The following is a 22,694-nucleotide window of genomic DNA, read 5'->3' on the forward strand; positions in this document are numbered from 1 at the left end:
GTAGTCTGTTCCTGTATACTTTAGTAATCAGTGTTATAATAAATTAATTAAATGTTGACTGTTAGTGACGTGTTTACCCTGAAAATGAAATTAAATTAAATTTTACATAGATTTGTTCTTTTTGACCAGAACAACTGTATTTATTAATTAACAGTGACAGTGCCCTAGAAAACTAATGCATGTTGTGTAAAGACTTTATATTTTAAACATTGACAAAATCGATATCATTGAAGATAATTGCTCTGCATTTTTTGCTGAACTGTATTGTATAAACACAGAAATACAGACATTGTTAGCAAGCAGATGTAGTGGTCTAATGATGAAGATGCTAACCTCATAGAGCTGTGGTAGAGTTCAAGCTTGACCCTCTGGTCATTGTATCTGTGTTCCCCTTGTCTCTGTAAGGTTATCCCACTTCCAAAAAATATTTTGAGTGTTTCCCCCTCAAGCTTGGAAGGTGCCTGTTTGAACCAATCCCTGCCAGTTGAACTTGAAAAGTCTACCAACAAGGAACAGAGTTAAGAGCAGCAGCAGAGGCTCTAGGTGATGCCTGTTGAAGGAAGAGTCATGTGAACCAACTTCTTTATGCATTATCTGTAGTGAGCAGTATTGTCTAGATAGAAGATCATGGAGCAAAGGGGCTAGCAACTCTACAGCTTAAAAACTGCCTCTAGGTGATGTGGTCATGCCAACTAATATCACCAAAAAGAGGTGTGGGTATTAGCTTGTGCTTAGTGCACTGAGAACCTCTCATTTTCAAATCTGAAAAAGGATTGATGTTAATAATAAACCATGGGGCTGAAGCAGCTAGTTGGCAGATGTTCATTTGCCCAGACTGGGTTACCTGGGATAGGTCTGTTGACCAGAAATCTGGATGTGAAACCAGACAACTTGCCAAAAATGAACTAAGGATTTGCTGCTTGAAATATAGGTTTACTGATGAGAAACTGCTTGGAAGTGAATGACAGGATAGTAAGGAGGTGCATATTCTGTGTATTCATGAGATGAGGTGGAAGGACTGAACAGTAGAATGTTCTGGCCTGGGATCCAGAATTTACTACTCAAGGCAAGGGCAGACTAGAAATTGAGGGAAGTAGATGAGAGAGTTTTCTGAAGACTGTGAGGGATGTCCTCAGAATCGATGAGAAGATCCATGACAGTCAGACTCTAATGTAAATATATCTTTATTATCTCCCCCTATTCTTCACAACAGGACTGCAGTGGTGAGGTGAAGAGGCTGTTAAGCAGCAGATGTTCATCATTCCCACTCCTTCAGTGGCATTATGGGTTATCTGACAATATAACTCAGTACTGGGCAGCTTTCAAAAGCTCAGAATTCTGTCCCTCTCTCTTTCTGAGACAACTGATTTGCCGAGCACATCCTGAGAGGGCAGCCTCCAGCTTTTAGGAGAAATGTGTATGTTCAGTCTTTTGATGCCAACCGAAGAAGAAATTCCTCTGATTCTTCACAGGATCCAGTGCTGATTTTTCCAGGTGCTCTCATATAAACCTCATTGGTGAACCCCATTCTTTTAATTTTATCATTAGATCTATTAATCTGTTTGTATTTTTTGTTTATTAAAAATATTTATTTTAATATTTTATTTCTGCCAATATTTGCAGTAATTCCTGTGGGGATTTATACTTCTAGTGTGTTTATTTAGCTTCCATCTTTAACAAATGCTTGTTTTTACTGTTTCCAAGGAAGCTTTCAGTATTTCTGTCAGAAGTGCAGTGTGCTTGTGTGCTGTTAGACATCAGGGGCTGTCTCATGCTGTCAGATCATCAAATTAATTGTCCCTGAGTTTGCTGTTGTTACTGTGCTTTATTTTCATATTTTGGCAGGAAAATTTTAAAGAGCTTGTTTTTTCCAACATTTATGCATTATTTTACTAAATGTATGAATCTGCTGTGTGTTTTTAAAACTGGATTGAGATTTTACCACAAATTATTTGAATGTATTATGGAAATTTTACTCTCTCTGATAAGAAGTTATAGTTTCAATTGCTATTAAACATCTTATAGCAGTTTGATGTGGTTAAAGTGCATAGAGCTAATTTTTAACACTGGTGTGGCACATTGGTTGCTTTGATGTTTGGGACTTTATGCACTGGAAATTCTTTAACTTCTGTCAGTTGTAAAATAATTCTGGATATATTTCAAACTGTTTTTGTGATAACAGCACAGATTGGCAGAGCTTAGTTGTGTGAGGACATACTTATTACTAGAAAAATGCTTATTCTGATACATTCTCCATTACTATCATTTTATTATTCTGACTGGTGTTCTCTCTCCTGATTTGACGGATCCTAACACTAGTACCCCCCATGAAATCTAGTTGCACCTAAAAAGAAAAAAACAAAATATGCCTCAGCTTATTCTGTCAAGGCCACTGCTTGGCTTGCAAACCATTAACCTTTTGCCCCATCTCCCTCTAGTATAGTTTTGCTTAAGTCCAAACAAGTGCTAGATTTTCCTCAGATGATTGCTAGATTTTGTGATGTTTTTGCATGGAAGAAATTAGAAACTACCTCAGAACTTAGTAGGGGATATGACCATAAAGAGAATGAGATGCCCAGTTCTGTGGCTATCACCCCTCTCTTACTAGCCTTGGAAGATGCTTACAAAGCTGCCTGCAGGACAACAGCATCTGTTCCAGCAGTTCCCAAAAAGGCTTGGAGAAAATATAGGGTTTCCTTGGATATGAAATGTTTCTTTTCTTATTTGACTGCTGACCCAGCTGCCTGCTCAGATAAAAGTCCTTGGCTTCATCTATTCCAACTTCCCCTGATAAAAAGGGAAAATGTTAAGATTTTCAGGACAAAATTATTTCTCTTTCTATTAATCTAGCCTTTACAATATTAAATCTCAAGGCTGTGTATGGAAATTTGTTTTACAATGTGCATAGTATTTAGATTATTTTGCTGAACCTGCAGAGTTGAATGTTTATATGAATAAATTGCTTCTAATTTGACTCAGGTTTTGAAACTTGTTTTGAGAGGTGCGCTTGAAAGTGCAGATACAGTCTTGAGAAATTCTGCTTCTTCTGTTGTATTAAGATGATATGCTTGGTTATGTAATCAGAACTAATTTGATAATTTAAATGACAAAGTTTTGAATTTACTTTTAAGGTCTGAATTGGTATTTGGACCCTCTGTTACACAGATTCTCAAACATAAGGCATCTTATTTCAAGGGGCAGAACAAACAACAAACATTGCAGGCAAACAAAAGTCAAGAATCCAAAAGGAAATTTCTGGAGGATAATTCTGCAAAACCAAACAAGAGGAATTCCTTTCTGAAAAATAATCAACCTCCTACAAAGAAATGACTGTACCGAGTCACAGAGAACCCCTACCCCCCTCCTTCTCTTTCTCCTTCCCACAGGCTTACTCTGTCAGCATGCAGCCTGGCTTTAGGTAGTCTCAGACAAATGCATTCTGGGAATAATTTGGAGAGGATACACTTAACAGTGGGTAGAAAATCCCCTGTCTTTCAGGGGAATTCCCCCCAGACCCACGAGATCAGTGTGGACCAGACAGAGCTGTTTTTTCCAGTGCTTCATCACATGGTAGAAGAAGAGATCATAGCACTAGTGCCTGTGATACACAAAGACAAATGAGTTTACTCTGATAAGCTTTTTAGTACCAAAAAATTAACACATCCAGAGATCCTTCCTAAATTTTTCCTGTCTAAATACCTTTGTAGAAGTTCTGAAATTCAAAATACTCACCTTACAGTCAGTCCCAGCGTTGCTTCCAGACCACTGTTTCATAGTGTCTCTAGATCTCAAGGAGACTTATCAAATTCCTGTTGCTCCCAATGTTAGGACGTTTTTGAGATTTGCTGTGGCTGGCTTATGTTATCAGTTTTCTGCATTTCTCTATAGGCTATCTACTGCACCTTGAGTGTTTACAATGTGTCTGGCTCCAGTTGTTGCCTGTTGCATAACCCTAGGCATCCACATATTTCCTTATATAGATGACCTGCTGATTTGTGCAGAGGTGCTCGGAGTCCTGGAACAAGGTTGCATCCCTCCTTTCCCACTTGGGCTTTAAATTGAAACTTCAGAAGTCCTTCCTCACACCCTCTCAGTGAATTGTTTTCCGGGGGCGTTTTTCATAGACACAGAAAAAGGATGGACTTACCACTAGATGACAAAGTTCTTACTTATCAAGGCATTTTCTTTGGTTTTCTTTCTTATAGATGTAGCCTCAGCAAGGGAGTTCATCAAAATATTAGGCTTCGTGGCATCAAAGTGCATCATCTCTAGGACAGTTTACAAAATTCCTGAGACCAATCTAACTGCTTTTTCACTTAGCTGTTTGTTTTTGCCTTTTGGGTTTCTGGTGGCCATCTTATGTTTGCCTTTTGTCTTTCTGGAAGCCATCTTGTGTTGGGAGGGGCCTATCTTCTTTGCTACTGAGAGTAGCGGAGCTGCCTGGACCTTGTCTGACACAGGTTGATTGGCAAAGAAAGCAGGGGCTAGCAGGATTGGGTGGATTTCTGTGTTACTATAATCTTTTATTTTTTTGTGGTATTTAAACCTCACGTTTGCGCTGGTTTGGGTTTGTTTGAACCAGGCTCTGCTGAGAATGCATCACTTCAGGGCTGTTTTTTAAAATTTCTGAGGATCCAAGACCAATCTAAGTGCTTTTTCATGTATATTCACTTATTTTATTGCATTTGTACTTGCCTATTGTTTTTATCTGTGCTTTATAGCTAATTTATCACGTTGCACTGTTTTAAAGCAATTTACTGATTAACTGTATTCCATTACTGTTTACTGTATTTCATTGCTATTTACTGCAATTCATTACTGTTTAACTGCATTTTGCTGCATTTCATTGCAGTTTAACTGTATCTTTTCATACTGTGAGTTCTATTTTTTTGTCTTAAGTGGTTAATCTGTGATTTTCTGTGAGTATTACTGTGTTCTTAATCCTCAAATTGAGTAACATAGTCTAGATACAGATTTGCTGCATCCAGAGCTGTTTGTTTTTGCCTTCTGTGTTTCTGGCAGCCATCTTGTGTTTGCCTCCTGTGTTTCTGGCAGCCACCTTGTGTTGTTAGGGGCCTATCTTCTCTGTTAGTGAGAGTAGCGGGGCTGCCTGGGCCTTGTCTGGCACAAGCTGATTGGTAAAGAAAGCAGGGGCTAGCAGTTATTGCTAGATTTCTGTGCTACTAAAATCATCTATTTTTTGTGGTATGTAAATTCTATGTTTGAGCTGGTTTGGGCTTGTTTGCACATCATGCACTGCAGCTGCACTGTTTTTAACCCATTGCGAGGTGTTCCAGCTATAATATTTCCCTTAGTAGCACTTGTGTGATCACCTAGTACTCATCTTAGACCTTCCACTTTTTACCTCGTTAGCTCTCTCTGGCCTCTCTACGTCAGATTCTGGCAAATATGGATGGACAATTTCCTACAGTTTCTCCTGCCAATCTGGTTGACATGGGCACCCTGAGACAGTGTAGCAACTGCCTCATGTACATGAACAACCCTCTACTACATTAAGACCCTAGAGTCCATGCTCTTCCCCTCACAAGCCAGTATATTTTGCACTGAAAAAGTTGTCAACACAAACACCACACCTCAAACACCACTCACACCTACACAACACACATTCACATATGTGGATGTCCTCAACAAAAACATACCCAAACAAAAAAACCTCCAAGGCCAAAACACACGTGAGCTCTACTGCCCACCACATCATACACCACACATAGTCCACACACCTGTGTCTCACAGCCACTAAGGCCTAATCTTAAACCCAGCATATTAGTTATAGGAGACTCCATTGTGAGAGACACACGCACAGATGTGCTCCTAACCAGGCTGGATAAGGAGAAAGTCACGGTTAGTTGTTTGTCAGAATCCACCATATCACCCATGCACTCAGGTCTCAACAACAAGTACTGTTATGACTCTGTCATAGTCCATGTTGGTGTCAATGACGTCAGACATACCTCCCTGGACTATATGAAGGGAGACATGATCAAGCTCGCTGAATATGTATCCCAGGCAGGTGTGTTCCTAGCCTTAAGCAGCATTCTGCCATCACCCAGAATGATGCCTCAATACAAACAGAAAATTATTGACTTTAAAAATTGCTTAGTTTCTGGTGTCATTCCAAGGGTATCTAGTACCTGACAGCCTGGAAAGTCCTGATCGACAGACCATGTTGCTTTGCCAGAGATGGCTTGTAGCTGTCTCCCTTGGGCTTCAGGCTTCCGGCAAAGGCTCTTACCTCCCCCATAGTACTTTTTTTAAGAAATGCCATGAGGTCAAACCTACCAATATAAAAATGTCATCAAAACGCAAATTAAAGGTCATGCTGCTAAATGCTAGGAGTCTAAACATGAACTTGCACTCATTGCAAGCATTCTTAACCCTGGAAGATGCTGTTATTTGTGCAGTCACAGAAACCTGGTTCAAAGCTGATGAGACCACACCCCAGCTATACCAGGTTACTTATCCTATTATACATTCAGACCCCAAACTGTGGGCAGCAAAGCAAAAGGAGGTGGAGTTGCAATATATATTAAAGACATACATACCTCCAGGCTGGTCAAACAGTATGATGCACAGGGGACCCTCCAGGTGCAGTTAACCATTGACAACACCCCTGTTCAAATCATAGCAACAGGCCCTTGACTTTGACTCAAGATACCCACTCCACCTATCTGGACCTCTTTGTATCTATCAAGATTCAACCCTTTACCCTGATCCTGGGCAACTTTAACTATCCATTCGTAGATTGGGAGAACTACTCATGCAAAAACACAAATGCCCAGAGATGCTTTGATTTTGTCAATGTAAATGCCTTGGACCAGCTGGTTGACACCCCCACAAGAGGTGATAATATCTTGGACTTGCTATTAACCAACATGAGTAACCACTGCAGCATCCCTACAGTGTCATTCTCCCTGGTGAGAAACAACTACAAAGTAGTCACTTTCGAAGTCACCATCTCCCCCTGACCACCTCTAGCTAGGTTCAAACAAGAAACACTTCTCTAAAGCTGATTACAACCTCCAGAGGGAAGGTATAAACAGCTTCACAGCCCCCTCCCCCTCTGTAGGAACTGGCACATATGTCCAAACCTACACCAAAGTACTATACGAACATTTATATAGCTGCATGGAATTAGGAACACCCGACAGGACAAAAATCCTCCTCCTCAAGGAAGAGTAAACGTATCTGATGGACATCTGCAATAAATAAACTCTATAATAAAAGGAAAAATTGCTGTCCAGGAACAGGAAGGAGCAGGTGCCAAATAGGAAGCAATCTCTCCTTAGCCTGAATAAGCAAATAAGAGCACTAGTGAAGTCCTTCAAAGCAAACTTTGAATGCAAAGTGGCCACATCTACTAAAGACAGTCTTAGGGCCTTTTTCACATATGTCCGCAATCTCAAAGAAAGCACTCAAATCTGCTCAGAATTGGTGGTCAAGGACACCACTGCACAAATACTTTAGATATAGCCAACCTGCTGGCAGACAGGTTCAGTAAAAACTTCACCCATATGTCCCCCACATCAGTAAATCAGGTCATTCCCAGCACCTGCCCCCCTTCCCTTATCTCTAGATAGCAAGTCATCACTGCTCTCTCAAAGGCAAAAAATTCAGCCTCCATGGAACCTGATAACATCCCAGGCTGCATCCTCCATGGACTCGGGCAGGAACTTGCAGCACCATTGGGCAACACATTCAACCAAAGCCTGAGTACTAGGTTTGTCCCAGCTGAATGGAGGACAGCTACTGTCATCACTTTGCACAAAGGTGGAGTGTCCACCAATCCAGGAAATTATAGACCCATCAGCCTAACTAGCTTGATCTGTAAGGCCATGGAATGGATTATCATGGACCTCATTAACAAGGACATTGACAACCACCAGACACTCGATCCCACACAGTTTAGTTTCATCAAGGGGAGGTCATGCCTGTTGAATTTGGTTGACTTCTTTGACACAGTCACTAAAGCCACTAATGAAGGGAAGACAATGCACACCGCCTACCTTGACCTGGCCAAAGCCTTCAGTACTATTCCCCACTCAGATATAATAGATAAACTCTCTCAACTAGGCAGTGATCCGCATGTTACCAGATGGGTAGCAAACTGGCTCACTGATAGAACCCACCTAGTCAAAATAAGGGAATCCACCTCAAGCAGTAGACCTGTAATGAGCAATGTAGCCCCAGGGATCGGTCTTGGGGCCACTGTTTTTTGGGATATATTTTTCTGAGCTTCAGCCCAAAAGCAGTGGGCTATGGCTGACCAGGTTTGCAGATGACTGCAAGCTGGGCACTGTCATCAATTCCCCTAGTGATGTGGACATCCTCCAAGAGGCTCTCACCCAAACAAATGACTTGTGCCAGAAACATGGCCTCAAACTGAATGCCAAAAAATGCATCATTGCCTTTGGGGAGAGTGACATCCCCATAAAATTATCACACTAATAACAAGGTCCTAAACATGCAATCAGTCATGAGGGACTTGGGCACCCAGGTTGATAGCAAACTGACTTTTGACCACCATATTGCCTCAGTTGTAGGGAAAGCTTTCTATATGGACCACCTCATTAGTAAGGGTATCTTATCCAGGGACAAGGAGATCATAACATCCCTGTATTCTTCCCTTATAAGACACATTATTGAGTACAACTCCTCTTTCGGCATGCGCCTCACAAAGCACATGCAGCAGCTGGGGAGACCACAGTGGTTCCTCATCAGGAGAATCCAGGGCCTCAAACATCTACCCTACACATATAGGCTAAAAACACTGTCCCTGTGCTCAGTCTCATACAGACTCCTCAGAGGTGACCTCTGTCTGGCACACTAAGCAATATCAGACCCCGCCTTGATGGGACTGCTGCATATCCGCAAGTCAAACTCCACTTGAGTAACCTGCATGTACGATCTCAACCTGATCTGTGAAATCAATAGGACTTGTTGGTGAGACAGATTTGTGTTCCAGGGACTTCCCCTTCTGTGGTATACACTCCCTGTCCACGTCAAGCAGAGTACCTCATTAACCTTTTTTAAGTGCAACCTGGATAACTGGATGGGGAACAGAAAATACACCCCTGGGATTCCACTTGTGTCCTTGCTGGACAGGAGCATCATGTGCTGACTTGTTGCAACACGGGCTAAATTCCATATATAACTATGTCAAGAATCTAAATGGCAATGCTCAGATCTGCTCTGAGCTACAACAGAATGGCATTAAATATACTGATCCCAAGGATATTGCCAATATTCTGGCAGATCGATTCAGTGCCAACTTCACCCCCCCTCACCCCCTAAATGGCCCATCTCAATACCGGAAGATTGCCATATTCCGCTAATAATGGCCACACAGGTAAAAAACGCACTCTCCAAAGCTAAGAATACAGCATCCATGGGACCAGATGACATCCCGGGCTGTATCTTACATGAACTACAATATGAACTGACGCCTCACCTAAGTGTTATGTTTAATCATAGCCTCACCTCAGGTTTCGTGCCCACTGAGTGGTGCAGAGCTGCAGTTATCCCACTTCACAAGGGGGGATCCACCTTGGATCCCGGAAACTACTGTCCCATCAGTCTGACAAGCCTTATCTGCAAGGCCATGGAACGTATTATCATGGAACTTATAAACAAAGACATTGGCAACCTTCAAACACTGGACCCCACCCAGTTTGGGTTCGTGAAAGGCCGACCTTGTCTCCTGAACCTAATTGACTTCTTCTAATCAGTCTCCAGAGCCATGGACAAGGGTAAGGTGGTCCACACAGCCTATCTAGACCTTGCCAAGGCCTATGACATAATCCCCCACTCTGGAATCATAGATAAACTTACTAAGCTGGGCATTAATCCCTACATCACCCAATGGGTTGCTAACTGGCTTACTGATAGAACCCACACTTTAAAAGTAGCCGACTCCAAATCCAGCTCCAGACAAGTGGAGTACCTCAGGGTTCAGTCCTGGGACCGCTCTTGTTTGGCATCTACTTCTCTGAAGTACAGGCCAACACTAAGGGACTCTGCCTAACAAAGTTTGCAGATGACTGCAAACTGGGAGCCATTATTGAATCCCCAAATGATGTGGATACCCTACAAAAGGGCCTTACAGAAACAGATGCTTGGTGCCAGAGCCATGGGCTCAAGCTCAATGCCAAGAAATGTATAGATGTGAGAGTGTTCAATCTCTTTACCTCAGTTATCCCCTTTGAGAAAAAACATGTACGTGTGAAATACATTATAGGTGGCAGTACACTAAACACCGAAAGTGTGATAAGAGACTTAGGGACACAGATGGACAGTGGTCTCACCTTCGATAACCACATCGCCACAACAGTCAGGAAATCCTTCTATGTGGCACACCTCATCACTAAGGGCTTTTCATCCAGAAAAAGGAGGTCATTGTCCCACTGTGCTCATCCTTCATTAGACCCATTATAGAATACAACGCCCCATTTAGTATGCACTTCTCAAGACATCTGCAACAACTGGAAAGACCACAGAAATATCTCACTGAAAGAATCACAGGCCTAAAGCAGATGCTGTACGCTGACTGCCTTAAAAAACTCCAGCTATACTCTGTCACATATAGTCTACTCAGAGGTGATCTCTGCTTAACATACAAGGCCATGTCAAACCCAGAGCTGTTGGACATGCTACACTTAAAGAAATCCCAATCCCTCAGAGCCACACGCTCCAGGGATCTAAACCTTGTCATCACAATAAACAAAACATGCTGGAGGGATAGGTTCCTGACCCAGAGACTCCCCAGACTCTGGAATAGACTGCTCATACATGTCAAGCAGATTGCCTTTTTGGCCCTCTTCAAAAGGAACCTTGACGATTGGATGAGAGGGGAGAAAGGAAATTCACCCCGGGAATCACGTTAGTCGCCCTGCTAGACAGGGGTCCAGGGAAGTAAATGGTGTGGGAAGAAATAGCCAGGGAATTGTTATGGCTAGTCTTGTATAGGCCGTAGGGCTGATAGCCTAGTACCAACCTATGAATTCTTGGCTATGCTTGTAAGGGCCACAGGGCCAATAGCCTAGTAACTTCCTATGATCAGTGATCCTCATGATTCCACTAGACAGACTACAGATAAGAAAAATTCAGTTGTACTTTAAGAATTGTTGGAACAAGTACCCTTTTCCCTTGGATTTCCAGGTACATGTACCATGAATTATGAAACAGGAACTGCAGTGGTGGAGAGATTAACAGTCTCTGAATCCAGGAAACTGTTTCTCTCCTCAGACCCCAGTCCAATTTGTCCAGATAGACTCTTAAGATTTTGTGTGGGGAGTAGTGTCCTTTCTTCATATAATACAGATATTCAGATTATCCAAGCTCAGAAAATTCTTTCCTTTGTCTTAAGATCTTGAGTCTTATGGCAGATGCAGTTTGCATAGTTCTCAATGCCATTGTATATGAGGATACTACATGGGACTGTGCATCTTGCTCTCTGTCTCTCCTGGTCATGATATCCCACACTTGCAATGTTGTGTGTAATTAGTGGAATCACACTATGTACATAACACCTGGATGAATCTTTTTAGTCCCCATTCCTAGGTTATCACAGTGGAGGCGTGCCTTATGGTGGAGTGGCATTTTCAGAGGCAGATGGTCCAAGAGCCTAGCTGACATAATATCTAAGGTCTTTTCCTCTCATGCACAAGGTACAAGCTTCGATTCTGACCTCCAGCCAGTGTCTATATGGAGTTTGCATATTCTCCCTGAGTTGCTGTAGTGTTCTTCCCACCTCCCAAAAACATGATGAGTATTTCCGTATCAAATTTGCCCAAGAATGAAATTGTGGGCAGCAACACAAACTCTAAATTATGTCCTATGGGGGACGAGTTGTATACACCAACTGCTTTCAGCATCTACTGTGGTGTGCAGCATTCTCAAGATAATAGAACATGGATCTAGGTGATTCAGTTGTGTTAACTAAAGTGACCAAATGGGCTTGGGTATTTGCTGGTGATAAGTGGATTGAAGACCTGGCCTACTCTGACCTTCGCCAGGGACCCATGCTAATGGTGGGAGGAGTGTGTGTGTGCCTCTGTTGACTAGTGTGTGCCTACCATAAAGCCCAACATTCCTGTGTCAATAAATTACTGGCCAACTAGTGTTCAGTTGCCCAGCTTGGGTTACCAGGAATAGCTCTGTTTAGCGAAAGCTGGATGTAAAACCAATCAGCTTGCCAAACATGAACTAAGAATTGATACACTCTATGTAGATTCACTGACAGGATGTAACACAGAAGTGGATGACATGATGGGAAGGAGGAAGCTAGATGGAGGGACAAGGTGGAAGGATGGTGCTGCAAAGCCAATTGGCTTGGGATTCAGAGTCCACTACTTGGGAGGAGGGCAGGCTAGAAATTATGTGGGAATTGTTGGAGGGAGAGGCTTCAGAAGACAGTGAGTTATGTCATCAGAATTACTGACAAACACATGGCAATCTGACTTCAGGGTAATGGTAGGGCAGTATTCATAATCTAAGCCTATGCCCCACAGCAGGGTTATGATAACGAGGCAAAAAATGTATTCAGACAGCAATTGCAGGACCTACTAAATAAAGCAGGACAACGTGAATTGGTGTTCATAATGGATGACCTTGAATGCACATGTTGGGACAGAACAGGATATGAGGATTGCCTGGATCCATATGGGTGGGGCAACAGGAATAAAGGAGAGGACATTCTAGACTTCTGTCTAGCAAATGGCTTGATGGTGACCAAACACACGGTTCAGTAACTCAAGACAGTCACAAGAGCATGTACAAGAGTGACCAGCATGCATCTCCGATAAACTTCATCCTAGTAAGGAAAGAACAGTGGGATAGAGTCAGAGATTGCAGTAATCCCCAGTGAAGCAGTTGACTCACAGCATAAACCACTGGTTGTCACAGCCAGCTGCAGGCAGTGGTCAGAAAAGGCTCTAAGGTCAACAGAGACCAGGCTGAAGACTTGGAAGTTGACTGGAGAGAAAGCACAACAGTTCAGGGCATTACTCAGGGCTCTAACACATCAAGAAAAAAAGAAACTAGGTATAGTTGAAGAATGGCAATGCCTCAAAACAGCATGTGTTAGGACTACAGAACAGATATTCATCTGACCAGGTATGGAAATGAGGTACATATAGATAGCTGGTGGTGGAATGCAGAAGTACAGGAAACCATCAAAAGAAAGAAAGAGCGCAGTAAAAAGTAGGAGATAGAAAAGATGGACCAGGCTTGAAGGTTTACTGTTGGTTAACAAATAGGCTAAAAGAGGATTTGTAGTAGCAAACAAAAAGGCATGAGTGGCAATCTACCAACTTCTGAAAAGTGACAAAATAGATAGCACAAAGAAACTATATGTGGTTGCAAGGCAAAGACAGAAAGATAAAGAAGATAGTTAAACACCCTTTATAAGGGATGCCAGCAACAACCTGTTCACCAGTCCACAGAACATCAAAGGCAGATGGAAGGAGTACTTCCAGCAGCTTCTGAATGAGAAGCTGTACTGCCATAGACACATCCTACGATGAAAGAATATGAAGAGCCCAGCACAGGAGAAGAAGTAAGAACAACACTAGGGAAAATGAGGTCACAGCAGGTATAATAAAGATGTTGGGTGAGATAGGGGAGAAATGACTCCTGAGGTTACTCGTAATAGTATGGAGAAAATGGTGCATCCCTGATGACTGGGAGAATAAGCATACTATTCCCAGTGTTTAAGAACAAAGTCGACATTCACAATTGTGGGCATCATAGAGGTATCAAGCTCCTGTCGCACCGTATGAAAGTTCTGGAGAAGATGATTGATACATGAATACACAGAGTAATAGAAAAATGGGAGATGAGCAGTCTGGATTCAGATCAGTATGCGACAAAACTGACCTGACATTTGCAGTGTGGCAGATACTTGAAAAGAAATTCGAGATGAGCAGAATCCAACTGTGCATTCCTAGATTTGCAGAAGCTTATGACAAGATTCCAAGAAAACTGATTTGGGCAGCCCTGCGGTGGTTCAAAGTCTCAGAAATATTTGTAGAATTAGTGCAGGAATTTGTACAAGGACAAAATGTTTCAAGTACAAACAGTGTTTGATTTCACAGGGGCTTCTCCGAGGGAGTGGATGTACATCAGGGTTCAGCTCTGAGCCCACTACTGTTCACACCAGTGATGGACTACATAAGCAAACAGGTTGAAGGGGACAGATTAACAACTTTGTTCTATGCAGACAATGTGACATTACAAGCAGACTCTAAACAAGAACTTCAGCAAAGGTTAGGGGGTGGAATGCAATACTGAAGGCACATGAGATGAAACTGAGTACAGATAAGACAGTTGTAATGGCAGCAAATTGGGGAAATCAGAAGAAGCTGAGAATTAGGATAGGAGAGAAAATAGTGGAACAGCCTTAACAGCTTCAAGTATCTGGGGGGAGGGGGTTGAGGAGAAAGGAAGTCTGAATGAGAAGGTTAAAACTAGAATCAAACAGGCGGCAGTTAACTGGTTCAGTGTCAGGGGTAGTGTATGACAGAAGAATGCCAAAGAGGCTGAAAAGTAAGTTATACAAAACAGTGGTGCAACCAGTAGTGGTGTATGGTACAGAAACCTGGCGTCTATATTACTCCATCGAAAGCTTAGGTTGTCGAATGTCTAAACATCGACACCTAAACATCGAAACCTAAAAACTGAGAACGGCCATTCTTTCCTTGGGAACGAATTTGCTAGGCCTTCGTGAAATAAAATAAACTTCTGAACCCAAACATAGTGGGGGGCTTCTCCCCCCCCACACCCCCATAACTAAATATACCAACTCTGAGATCACTCTACATTGGGGAAAGGGCAAATTCACGATAATGGCCAAGCAAATTCTTTCCGAGGAAAGAATTAGCGTATGTGGCCGTTCATTTTAAAGTTTTGACGCTTAGGTGTCGATAATTAGGCATTCGACAGCCTAAGCTGTCTAACATCTAATAGGAACCCGAAACCTGGGCAGTAAAGACAGAGCAGTTCAGGAAACTAGAAGTGACGGAGATGCAGTGCCTGAGGTGGGTAATATTAATGCACACCGTGGGCTAGACGAAGAAATGAAGACATTAGTGCAGAAGCCAAAGTAGTTCCAGTTGCAGAAAAGGTCAAAGAGAATAGATTATGGAGGTTCGGGCACATGTGCAGAAAAGCAGAAGACAATCTAGTGAAGAAGATTTGGGAAAGCTAGGAGGAAGGCAAGAGGAAATGAGGGCATCCAGCAAAGAGTTGGATGTATGGATTGTGCGAGAGAAGACCTGTGACAGTCAGGCATGAGTTTTGAAGAAGGTAGGAAAGTGGCATTAAATAGAGAGGTGGTGACAGTTGATACAATATCCCAATCCCATGCAGAAAAATAGGAAAAAGGGGGTTGATGATAAAAAATTGTCCAAAGAGTCTGGGCACAGAAGGAGACTGATCTACAGATCACTATTTTAGAAATGAGTGCAGTCCTCACTCTGCAGGCATTTTAGGACCTATTACCTAAGGTGCACTTGCCATCCACACTAGCAGTATGGTAGTAGTATAGTAACTAAACTAAACATGGAGGAACTTACTCCTATCTCTTGTATTAAGAAGCTGTGAGTATGGGCTTTGTCCATGAACTGCTTTCTTATTGCCAAACATTTCCATATAGAAATTAGTTCGTTAGCGGACAGCCTCAGCCATTGTTTACTAATGCTAGATGTTAAGTTGTCATTCTCGCCTTCATTCTTGCTGGATGGGTTCGCTCCGGCTCGGCCTATATTATACCTCGAGAGCTATTTTTACCGGCTCGAGGCAGCCCTATATCCCACAATACCATGCACTAACTCCCCAGATCTCGTTTGCCGCTTCGCTGCGAGGTAGTCTGTTTTTACCGGCTCTGGTCAGTAAGTGCTTTTTCAGATATATATTCAGTCTCAGTAGTTTTTTTCCAGTTAGTTACCCTTCTTTAGGTCCCTTTTTAACTGCCTTACCCTTTTCGGTAGCCCTTTTTCCCTTTCTTTAGTTAGTTTTTTATCTTGGGCCTCCGGGCTTTTCCTTAGTTTTCCCCCACCCCTTTCAGTGTGTGTGGGTTTTTAGTCAGTTCTCCTTAACATAAATAAGTGTGTGTGTGTGGACTGACTGTGTTCCTTTTTATTTTTTGTCAGGATGTCAAAGGACCCTAAGGTTTCGGGATTCAAGAAGTGTGACTCGTGCTGTCAGAAAATGTCTCTGACAGACGGTCACACTTCTTGTGTCTATTGCTTGGGGCCTTTACACCTGCAGGACTCTTTTTCCGTTTGTCACGGATTTAGTTTGAGTCCTGCAGGAAAGGCGTAACAAGCTCATCCTAAGGGGCTTGTTAAAGCCTGATGACTCCCCGTCCAAGTCTGGCTCGGGGAAGTCGTCAAAAACCGCCAAACCCTCAGCTCCAGCTTCTGAGCCGAGGGCTGGCGTTATCGAGACGGCTCCGACCTCTGTTCTGGCTGGCTCCGAGGTGAGCAAAGTGGTTTCCGCTCCGAAACCATCATCGGAGCCGACCCCAGCGTGCAAGCGCTCTAGGTCCCCTTCGCTAGAGTCTGTCAGATCGGCTCTGAGGTTCCCTCTCCTATCGGAGCGGAGTCATAGGACTCATTCATCGATGTCATCCAGGCTGTCCAACTACGACATCGAGAGGGTGGTCAGTAGACTCATAAAATCTCAGGCGCTGGCCCAAATGCTCCAGAGCCCATCTCACCAGACTGTGGCTCCTTCGATACAGCTATCCATTCCTCCTCAGACTCCTCTCTCGAGCTCGGAGCCGGAGTTTGTCGGAACCGTGACCTTGCCCACGTCGGAGCCGATACTTCCTCCTTCGGCTCCGGTGTCGTCGGCTCCGACCTCTTCATTGGTTCCATCTGTGGAGAGGTCCGGGCGCCGAGACTCCATTGTCGGCTCCGAGGGGGCGAGTGGCATCAGACCCTTGTCCGACCCCGCTCTCCCTCTCGGAGCTTTGGCTCTGGTTAGTTCGGCCCCAACATCATTTTTGGAGCCTTCCCTGTCAGTTCTGGGGGCGGTTCCGGTCTCTTCGAAGCCGGTGCTACCTTTGGTATCTGATAGGGGAGCCTTCGAGGTGATGAGGAGTGTGCTGGACTCACTGTCCACTCCAAGGTTAAGTTCTGCGGCTCCTCCCTCTGTAGTGTCTGTTACGGTCTCTGGCCATCCTCTTACACCTGACAGCAGAGATCCAAAGCGTAGGGTACCCACCTTGGGTGTCTCCTCCTCTTCCGAGGGCTCCCTTGAAGTTTCAGGGGAACCCCCTAGGAAAAGAAAGTGCAAGAGGAAGCACATAGACTCCCCCGAGTCTGTCACGTCGGACACCGACTTGGATGAGTCGGGAGGTTCCCCCAGATCCCCCTCTGAGGATGTCTCCTTTTCAGACATCCTGGAAATCCTAAGACAGAGGGGAAATTGGTCCACTCTCAAACCTTCCGAGGACGAGTCGGTTTACCTTGACGCCTTTGGATCTCACCCTTCCACCTCCTGGGTGTCTCCCCCTTTCGACCCACTAATGGAGGTAGTGGCTAGAAAGGCGTGGGCAGCTCCTGATTCAATGGAACCTACCCCTAGGAGGCCTTCTAAATTTATTTCTGCACCAGATGACAAATCCTTTCTCACCAAAGGTGTTTCAGTTGATGCTATGGTGGTAGCAGCAGCCACTAAGAAGGAATTGGCTGATCCTTCTGTATCTGTTCATCCTCCTAACAAAGATTCCAGGACCATGGACAGGTACGGCAAGCGGACCTTTGCTTCATCGACCTTTTCTATGCGATCGCTGAACTATTTATGTCATTTCACCCGCCTTCAGAGTGACTTGCTCAAAGAGCTGGGTGAAACGGTACAGGATCCTTCTGCAGGGTTTAAGGACAAAATAAACTCTCAGCTGGCTACCCTGAACTCCATTGTTAACTCCTCCATGCGGCTTATCTCTTATGCAGCCGATGGAGCAAGTAGGGCCGCTGGCACAGGCGTTGCGTTGAGACGTCACACTTGGATGCGACTCTGTAACTTTGCCGATCCCTTCAAGGAGTCCTTCACTAACACCCCCTTTGATGGTTTGGAATTGTTCGGACCTCAGGTGAAGAATACCCTCACCAGATGCGAGCAAGATGGTAAGACTCTCTCTGCTGTGGGAGTCTGTTTTTCCATGCCTTCTAGACCTTATCCTAAGGGACAGAAGGGAGGAAAGATGTGGTTCCGCAAACCTCAGGGAGTCGCCAGACATGGCGAATTTCCCCCTAGAGGCAGAGGGGGAAATAATAACAGATGCCACCCCAATGGCAGAGGGGGTCCTCAGAACCAGGGCTCTAGGGAATCTTTTCCTGACCAACCCTTTCAGCATCCTTGAGAAGCTGCCCGACTGTCCGCCTTCGGAGGCAGTCGGGGGAAGATTATCTCTGTACCTGGAAGCCTGGCAATTCTTCTCCCAAGACACATGGGTACAGAAGATCATATCCGAGGGTTACAAAATCCCTTTCACTTTCCCTCCGGTACAACCGCCAAAACCCCTACCAGACGTACCACCCGCACAAAGGGGTCAGGCTCAGCTAGAAATAAAAAATCTGTTAGAAAAAAAGAGTCATCCAGGCAGTCCCAGCAGATCAGCTAAGATCCGAAATTTACTCCAGGTTCTTTTTGGTACCAAAAAAGACAGGAGAATGGAGACCCATTTTGGACCTCAGCAGGTTAAACAACTCTGTACTAAAGACAAAATTTCGGATGGTAACACTGCAGTCCATTCTACCCTTTTTGGGCAGAGACAACTGGATGTGCTCGTTAGACCTCCAGGACGCGTACTACCATATAAAGATACACAGGCGCTCCAGGAGGTTTCTCTGCTTCCGACTGGGAGTCGGTCATTTTCAATTCAGGGCCCTGCCCTTTGGTCTCACCACAGCCCCCCGGGTGTTCACCAAATGTTTGGCAGTGGTCACGGCTCACCTGAGACAGAAAGGATTCCAGGTGTTTCCATACTTAGACGACTGGCTCATTTCCGCTACCACCAAACAGGATCTCATAATGGCCAGGGATTACACTATTCAACTTTGCAACAGTCTAGGTATGTCTATAAATTTTGCAAAGTCCTCCTTGTCACCTTGTCAATGTATAAACTTTATAGGCACCACAGAAATGTCTGCAACATTACCACCTCAGAGAGTGACAGACATAAGGCGGAATGTTCAGCCCCTGTTTCAGCCCAACAAAGTCCAGGTCAAGCTAGTATTGAAAGTTTTGGGCCTCATGGCGGCGGCGATTCTTCTACTTCCATTAGCCCGCTTCCACATGAGGCTCCTTCAGTGGATGCTGTTTCCTCAGTGGTCCTTTCAACAGCTACCAATGACCCACAACATTTTGATAACCCCATCTTGCAAGAGACATCTCTCCTGGTGGATGGTTTCCCCTCAGTTTTTTCAGGGCAGACCCTTTGTTCTCCCCCCTCCAGTTGCCACTGTCACAACGGATGCCTCCCTGATCGGGTGGGGGGGGGGCATTATCAGGGCAGGACGGTCCAGGGCACTTGGCAACAGTCAGAATGCCACCTGCACATAAATGTCCTGGAGATGAGGGCGGTGCTTTTGACATTACAAGCCCTTCAGCGCTCTCTTCCCACGGGGACTATAGCAATTCAAATGGACAATATGTCTGTGGTGTGGTACATAAGCAGGGCGGAACAAGGTCCTATCCCCTCTGTCGAGAAGCACTCAGACTTTGGCAATGGGCGATTTCATCTCAATGGTTTCTGATAGCAACGCACATCCCCGGGAAGTCCAACGTCATAGCAGACAGATTGAGCAGAACTATCCTCATGCCTCACGAGTGGTCTCTAAATCAAGCGGTAGCAGACGGAATTTTTTGGAAGTGGGGCCAGCCTTGCTGCGACCTTTTCGCAACTCCCCAAAACAGCAAGTGCCTCGACTTCTTCACACTTTTTCCTCTGCCAGGCCAACCCCTCAGAGATGCTCTTGTTCACGTTTGGCCCCGGGGTCTTCTTTATGCCTTTCCTCCGATCCCGCAATTAATTCAGAAAGCAACCGCATTGAGATCCAAAATGATCCTCATTGCCCCGTTTTGGCCTCGACAAGTTTGGTTCCCATTCCTGCACAAAAACCTACTGGAACAGCCTTGGCATCTGGAACCCCTTCCGGATCTGTTGACCCACCTCACGGGCAAGCTGCATCAGTCTCCACATTCCATCAACCTCACAGCTTGGTTGCTCCACTTCCAGCCATAGCCAGGCTTCCCCTTATTTCTCCTCCTGTTCGTGATATCATTCTGGCCTCCCATAAGTCCAATACTAGGAAGACTTATGCGAGTAAATGGAAGCGGTTTTCACACTGGGCACAAACTAGGTCCTTGGATCCTTTCCATGCACCCATTCATGAGGTTCTGGACTTTCTGGCGGAGCTTTTTCATTCAGGGTCATCGGTCACTATCAGGGTACAGTTAGCGGCCATTGCTAATTTTCATGTTGGACTCTCAGAAGCAAATATTATGTCCCACAAACTCTGTAAAGCCTTTCTCAAGGGCATCTTTTTGCTCAGACCTCCAGTCAAAGATCCACCCCAACAATGGGATTTGAATTTAGTTCTAACCTCACTAATTCTGCCCCCTTTTGAACCTGCAGCTTCTTGCTCCCTCAAACTTCTTTCTTGGAAAACGCTGTTTTTAGTAGCTATAACATCTGCCAGAAGGGTATCGGAACTTCAAGCCTTGTCTGTCTGTCCTCCTTATTTGGTTTTTCATAAAAACAGGGTAACTCTCAGAACAAACCCTTCCTTCCTACCAAAAGTGTTATCGGAAGCAAATCTAAACCACTCCATTGATTTACCTGTCTTTTTCCCAGACTATACCAACAGGGCTGAACAAAAATTACATTCATTAGATGTTCATCGCCAGTTACGGTATTACCTAGACAGGACAAAACAATTCAGAAAGTCAGACCAGCTCTTTCTCTCTTATGCTGTATGCAAGAAAGGGCTTTCGGTATCGAAAGTTACTCTTTCCAGATGGCTGACATCTATTATTACCTTGGTCTAGGAGTTGAGACACAGGCAACTTCCCTCTAGGCCTAAGGCTCATTCAACCAGGGCACTATCAACTTCAACGGCGTTTCAAGCAAGGTTACCACTAGATGCCATTTGTGCAGCAGCTACATGGGCTTCCAAACATACCTTTATTGCCCATTATAAGCTTGATTTAGCCTCCAGAAATAGAGCTGATTTTGGTTCCACTGTACTCAGGAGTCTGTTTCATTGAGCCACCCAGGACTAAGATGCTAGGGATGCTGTCCCATCCAGCAAGAATGAAGGCGAGAATGACAACTTAACATTAAGAAGTTATGTCTTACCATAACGTTCCATGTTAGTTGTCTTCTTCAAGCCTTCTTTCTTGCGTCCCTCCCTCCTGCCCCCTAGCATGGATAGACTCGAGGTTCTGAGTCCTTCCATTTCTGGAGATACAATATGTTGCGTCTTTTTCCTTGTATCCTTAGTGTTACTAGCAGGTAATCTATTCTTGTAAAAGAGGATTATAATATTATTATAATATTATTATTTATACTATGTCTTAGCTCCCAAACAAGATCTGGGGAGTTGGCGCATGGTATTGTGGGATATAGGGCTGCCTCGAGCCGGTAAAAATAGCTCTCGAGCTATAGTATAGGCCGAGTCGGAGCCGAGGATCGGCTCCGAACCCATCCAGCAAGAAAGAAGGTGAGAAGAAGACAACTAACATGGAACGTTATGGTAAGACATAACTTCTTATTATGAGTGGTCTCTAAGTCAGTAATATGAGAAATCTTCTGTCAGTTAGACTGGTCTGCATTCCCTACCAATACCAAGTGGAGCAAATTTTTTTCCATTGTTCTTCCTTCATGAGCACTCGCTCAAAGTACTCCTCAAAATGAAGAACATTGACATTTGTGCTGTAACGGAGACCTGGTTTAAAGTGGCAGAAAGCACCCCTGTGCTACCAGGCTACAACTCATTCCACACCTTTCAGCCCCGAAACATGGACCGAAGCTCCAAAGGCAATGGTGTCTCCATATTCATAAGAGATATGCACACCTCCAGACTAGTAGCCCAGCATAACGCATCTGAGATACTTCAGGTACAACAAACATTGGGTAAGATGGTGATCCAGGCCATCGCCTGTGATAGGTCCCCAACCATGTCACTAGACTGTCACTCCACATTCCTAAGCACCCTGGAATCTATCAAAGTTCAACCCAACACTCTCTTACTAGGAGACTTCAACTACCCCTCCATCAACTGGGAAAACTACTCAAGCACCAATACACTGGCCAAATGCTTCCTGGAATCCGATTCTAATGCCCTGGACCAGCTCATTCTGACCCCCCACTAGAGGAAGCAATATCCTTGACCTGGTTATTAATAACATGGGCGACAGTTGCTCTACACCAATAGTCAATCCCTCCCTGATCAGATCCGACCATAAACTAATCACCATGGAAATCCACATCTCACCCACACCCCCACAAAGATAACCACCTTGAAAAACTTCTCCAAAGTTGACTTTGGACTCCTAAAAACAGAGGTGGCTAACTTCACGACACCCATGTCAATGGAAAATAGCTGCATGATTGCTGAATAATGCACCAATGTACTGTACGAACATGTTCACAAATATATGGAACT

The 22,694-nt window shown here is 44.3% G+C and overlaps 1 protein-coding gene across 1 annotated transcript in view; it reads left to right on the forward strand.

Moving 5' to 3' along the window:
* The window catches only part of LRRC49 (leucine rich repeat containing 49), a 2,278,115-nt gene that overhangs the window by 815,845 nt on the left and 1,439,576 nt on the right, over positions 1-22,694 (forward strand). The gene's annotated exons all lie outside the window — the stretch shown is intronic.

The sequence above is a fragment of the Protopterus annectens genome, chromosome 7.part1 (genome assembly GCF_019279795.1).
Source record: "Protopterus annectens isolate FY-2018-M chromosome 7.part1, PAN1.0, whole genome shotgun sequence".
Classification (NCBI taxonomy): Eukaryota; Metazoa; Chordata; order Ceratodontiformes; family Protopteridae; genus Protopterus; species Protopterus annectens.